Source organism: Rhagoletis zephyria, unplaced genomic scaffold, assembly GCF_001687245.7.
Source record: "Rhagoletis zephyria isolate East Lansing unplaced genomic scaffold, Rhagoletis_zephyria_1.1 Rzeph_scaffold_12678, whole genome shotgun sequence".
Taxonomy (NCBI): domain Eukaryota; kingdom Metazoa; phylum Arthropoda; class Insecta; order Diptera; family Tephritidae; genus Rhagoletis; species Rhagoletis zephyria.
This window is the reverse complement of record NW_016169752.1, coordinates 1-5,836: the sequence shown is the minus strand read 5'-3', so window position 1 is coordinate 5,836 and position 5,836 is coordinate 1. Positions and strand designations below refer to the sequence as shown.

The 5,836-nt window shown below is 38.6% G+C and overlaps 1 long non-coding RNA gene across 1 annotated transcript in view; it reads left to right on the top strand.

The window, feature by feature from the left end:
* Window positions 1-4,508, top strand: part of LOC108377775 (uncharacterized) — a 15,082-nt gene extending 10,574 nt beyond the window's left edge. Inside the window, exon 3 of the long non-coding RNA XR_001849360.1 lies at window positions 4,497-4,508. This is a non-coding gene — a long non-coding RNA (uncharacterized LOC108377775). The remainder of the gene's footprint in view (window positions 1-4,496) is intronic.
* The last annotated feature ends 1,328 nt before the right edge of the window (window positions 4,509-5,836 follow it).

Genomic DNA, 5,836 nt, shown 5'->3' with positions numbered 1-5,836 from the left:
AAAAAAACAAATGAGTTCTCCGACTTGTTGGGTTGGCTGCTTGCAACTGCTGGCTCGTCACTTTCATCGCCATCATCACAGCTTCATGCATAAATGTTTCGAATTAAAAGTTATTCCACGAAATGGCTCCAACACTTTTGTGCTGGCGCGGGCATGAAGGTGCTCAGCGCATTGGCGCCGAAAGGGGTGTGCTGCGCTGAAATCGCTCACAAGCGAGTCATTTGCGTGTCCTTGTTCCTTCCCACACATTTCTATTTGGGCCATTTTGCAGCGCTTTGTCGGCAAGTTGCTACTAAAAAAGAAAACAACAACCAAAAAACGCTGCATAGTTCGCAGTTAACATCGGTGGTTTTTTGTTCTCTTTTGACGGCAGCGCGGCTGAAAGTTTAGTTTAGCAGGAAGCTTCGATGAAACAACAGCATTGCTGTGCGCGCCAAAATGTAAATGACACAGTTCTTCTTTCTCTTTCATCTCGTTGCCTTTCCTAGCCGTTTGTTCGTTTGTAAGGCAGCAAGTTAGTGATTAGCGCGGCGATGAGCAAGCGGGATGAGTATCGGTGAGGAGTCATAAAAGCGTGGTCGAAAGAGGACCGGCAGTGCCAGTATGGAGCAAGTATGGTATGCCATGAATTCTATATGCACTCGTTGATTAACATGAACGTCGAGTGTTCAGTAATGTCAGCGTTCATTTACGCCGCTTCCTGCTAATGAGACATCTAGAAGAACGCGCTTTTTGGCTAACACATCAGCTCGTTCATTACCTTCAACAACTTTATATCCTGCGCCCACGTATAAGTGGACAGTTTTGGCCATAGCTAACCTCCTTGGTAGCTACCTATAATCTACAATTAGAACCATAATGGCTGCCTTATTCTCAAAAAAAAGTAATAATAATTTTTTAGCTGATTCGGCGTATTTGTTTCAAACTATTCTTTATCACTGTACTTATCGCTACAATTTCGGCTTGATAAATACTTCCTTTAGCCTAAAAGACCTGAAACAAATCCAGTTCGGAGCAGTATACTGGAACTAACACCCCGTTGTTCATAAAGGAATTATCAGTGCCAATATTCATCGCATAATCTACCATCTCTACCACAGCCTATAGGGAAATAAAATACTTCTTAAAGTAAACCATCTAGTTTAAAAAATAGCTTTAAAAGCACACTCTCAATTTAATCGGCACAAGTAGGCCGATTGGTGCTTACCTATACCAGATGGGGGAAAAATGTTGAGTGAATTTGATGCAAGACCTAATACAAAACCCTACTGCTGACACATCATCGAGCTAATTAAGTTGTGGACTGCCACACATAGGCGTTAATTGTCTTCCAAGATCTTCCTTGTTCCCATCTCTCGGCATTTCTTGCCTAAACTGCGTATGTGAGCCTGCATGAATTATTTTCTAAATAGCAAAAACACTCATATTTCAAAATGGTTCTCTTATTTATAAAGCAATCGCATTTCTGGCTAGTATATTTCAGGACGGATAGATAAGGATTGAGCCAAGCGCTTGTCTGAGCAAATCCAATTTTTGACAAAAAATATCAGTTACGCGGATTTACAGAACGACGATAAGTGGTTTTGTACTTTAAACGACGATATATAACATTGTTGTCGATGCACATAACTGGATAAAAACTCCACAAAGAGTTTTTGGAGAATCGGCTGAAGTGGCAGTCCTTGGCCAGACATACTAGATCTGGGCCACTCCGGTTACGAAGACCGGACTGTTGTGAGAACATGTCTAATGGGCCATCTTCATTTGTGCTCACCTGCTTGGCCTGAATTATTCGGCTTAGGTTATTGGTAAACGTCCACATGGTGTACATGTCGTATGAGTGATATTTTACTTCAGTGATGCAGTCAAAAGCCATGGGGAGCCGAAAAGACCTTCAGCTAATGAATTTAATCTCAGTTTGCATTGCAGGTGTACACATACATATTTACATGGACATAAATCCTTAATAGAGTAAAAGCTTTGCCAGTTTTTGCTTTCTGTTAATAATCTGATAAAAAGACCATTTTCTCTGATATTTATTCGAGTAATTTCTTTGAAAATTTAATCAATATTTTTTACCATGTAAAACAATATTTAAGAATTTTAAAACTTCGCCACCTTTTCGAATATAGCTTTATTGAAAAAAAAACGCATTTGTAAGTTTGGCCGAGAGTGTAGTTTAAATGGCAATATGTTGCAATTAATGCCAATGATCAATCAATACTGCAAAATAGTATTAAATAAGATCAATGCTTAGAGGCATATCGCAAAATATTTCGGTGTCGCCAACTTTTACACTAAAATTAAATTTTCAACGTGCGATTTGAACGTGAAACAAAAAATCTTGCTTTAAGGAAAAATCCTTCGGCACACATATGTATGTACATCTCAGCCAATTGAGTGTTACTATTCAAGTAAGTTTCTATAAAAACCTCAAAAAGTTGCAAATACTACATCCAGTTCAAGCGAAGCACCATTCAACAGACGATTAGAAGCAATCACATAATGGCCATAACAAAACGTGCTCCCAGAGTGCTTTAATCGGTTTCCAATGCACAAATTCGGATTTTTTAAGAACCATTGTGACAAGCCATTGGGGTGCAGTAATGCCTCAAACAAACCAAAAAAAAAGTGCACGAAAAGTGTGAAGAATAAGGGAAAACATACAATGTAAAAAATTCAAAACAAAAAAAGATAGCATCCCCAATGTCGTGTCTGCATAATGTCGGCAATCACAGACAAATAGAAGCAAAATCGACAGAAGATATGGCAAGTAGAATTTGCAAGAGAAGAATTGAGAATTAGAATTTGCAAAAAAGCAGAAGCAAATGAAGTAGGAATAACGAACGGAAAATCTGGTTTATATTCACTGGCGCATAAAATTAGGTGAGCCATTGCATTCGTGCAGTACCTCAAAGGGGGGACAAGGCAGCAGCACTTAATTTGTTTGTACATTTGTATGCACTCGTCAGATACGAGATACGGTAGTGACTAACGCATCTCACCTAACAGTTATTAATTGAGTGAGCCCTACGAAATCCTTTGAACGCACCCCCCGCTTTAAGCTTTGTAAGACTCTGCAATTTAATTTACTTTATTATTGACTGCCAGGACAGTAAGTGCTTCGTGACTTTCCCGCAAAGTCTTTTATGATTATGAGAACAGATTGGCCGTCTGAGATTATTTAACCGTATCAAATTGTCTCTGTGCTCAAATTCGCAAACCCTCCAAGATTTTGTATAGCTCAGCTTGAAAGACTTTAGCATCTTTGCATAGAGAGTGGGATTTTTTGGTTTTCCAGATATCACTTGTGAGGAAAGCACCTTATACCCCTCAGAAAAGCTTAAAGAGGTGTCAACATGGTCAACGGTCTGAGTTTTCTGCATTGCTGTTTATTGCCTAATCTTTTTCCGCCAGCTAGTTCGCCATCCTGAGCTGTTTTTTGTCATGCAAGTATTTGCTAGGCTTTGGTTCTATTCATGGCTATATGAGGCACCTAAGTGAGTCTTCTAGTTTAGGTTAGTTTTAGATATTTGAAGCCACCCTTTAAAGCAATCGCAGTGCCAATGAAAAGAACTATAATGGCTCTGTTTGGGTTTATGGAGAGCCTGCAAAAGTTCCAGGTTATGCAGAAAACAATCTGCAGCAAGGCTTTAATGGCTTTTCATAATTGCCTTTGTATGTATTATCAAGCGTTGAGAGGCTACCTAGGGTCATCAACTAAGTACTATATATAGACCACAGTAGGGATCTTTCGCTGCGGTTATAATAAGCTCTTTACGGTTCAGTTCTGCTTTAATCCGCCTATTGCTCCACATATTTATTTCTGGTCCATTTAACGATTTTTGGTTTTGTAGTGATTTAAATGTCCATAAGAAGGCTAAGCCCCTAAACGCAAGAGACATTCATATATTTGGAACAAGGAATTGTAAAGCTGTTGTCGCCATATAAGTTTCTCCAAGGGCTTCAGAATATGTATGTACATGCCCTTTTAGGATGAAGACTATTTTCAATTCTCTTCAGGTTTTTGGATCGTATTCCAATATTTGGCTGGCTCTGATTATAATCCAGTTTTTTGGACCAGGACAATGCTGCCTCCGAATAGGAGTACTGGAAAAATGCTATGTGACCAAAGCGATTTGTAGGGTTTGCAGGATACGACTGCTGCAGGATACGAGTACCTTTTCTACTCTCATTGCCAGCCATCAGGTAATTGATAATGACACAACTCAGATTCAACTAGAAGGGTCTCTGACCAGTTGAGTAATACAATCGACGTTATTTAGTGGGAGCCTCAATGTCTTCACGGTTTGTTGTGCAGCGAGATAGCTAATTGCGAGATATCAGCCATACGACTGGGGCCATTCGTATACTCGTATATAACTTCGGATATTCGTACATATGAATAAGATCCGATTAGTTTATTTATTCGGATATTCTAAACAATATTTTAACGGATGCATAAAATTGTTCTCAAAATCACTGAAGCTATCGAGTTGTAAAACAAATAGTATGTAGAACCCTTCATTCGCACACAAACAATTATTATTTTAAAATTCGAATATCCGGTTATCCAGGGATCTATACAATATTAAGAGGTCCGGATATCCTGTTAGAAAATGCGTCAATTTGTAAGTAAGTGGCTGTGTATTAAAAAACTAAAATAGTGCAAAATTAATCATACCTTAATATTGCATACTTTTGTAGGCATACGCTATTTATAATTTAAACATTCGACTAGAAACAATGACTTATTTCATAGACGCCATGAATCTTTTATAAATATTTTATTATTCGACAGCCAAACGAGCATTAGGCATTCCCCAACTTTGTTAACAAACTTTTTAATAATTCAATGTCCACCTACATAAATTCCAGCTTTAAAGCTGCAGTATATATATATATATAATAGCTTTTTAAAAAAATCGGCATGTGTTTCATCGTATATTTGTATGAGTATTTATAACTTGTTCATAGTATAACTACTTAGGTGCGCAAATATTCTTTTAGCAAATTCCAGGCCATTGTTTTTATTCACGCTGCTTTTTCTATTCAAACGAATTCAAGCGTGCTGGTGAGATACCGCTACCCACTGGTTTCTAATACCCATTTCAGCTGAATGCTACGCAGTTATTCAGTTAAAAAAAAATATTAGTTTACCAAAATGTCAATGGACTTTCAAGCGCAAGAGTTGTCGCCAAACCCCCCCCCCCCCCCCCCCCCCNCCTTTACTAATCCATTATTTACCGGTAAGTCCTTAATTTATCCATTGACTTCACTCTCTCATTTGCGTAATAATTCACATAGCAAAACCATTGAAGTATCCTCCTTGTATAACATTGTGGTCGAGTTGATTTATTCATGATGGATAGTCGGAGTTGTAAATAGTTGGCAGATGCTCTCTGACTGCCTTTACTGCTTTGAAGCTCTCCAGACACAAGTTACCAACATTAGTCTTACACAAATCGGCTGAGCGCATTAAATATTTTGTATGAAAACTCAACTAAGCATTTCCGAGTCCATTCCAGCATCCTCTCCTATCCACTTGGTATTGTTACTAAATTTAATTTAATTTTTTTTTTGTTGCTTTGGTTTTCCAACTATTGTTGCTGTGACATTTTAAATGCTGCCCACTATTTACTGCACTGATTAGTACTTGACCGAGCGCAATGGCAAGCACTTCTGCGAACTTGCCACATTTCCACGTCTCCGTGCCGTATTTTTAGAAAATTGTTCGTTGGTGTGTGCGTGAGTGTGTGAATGAGTTTTAGCTACTGCTGTGCAACTATGTTGCAAGCACGTGGCAGTGTGCAGCTTTCAGCTGGCGGTACAATCG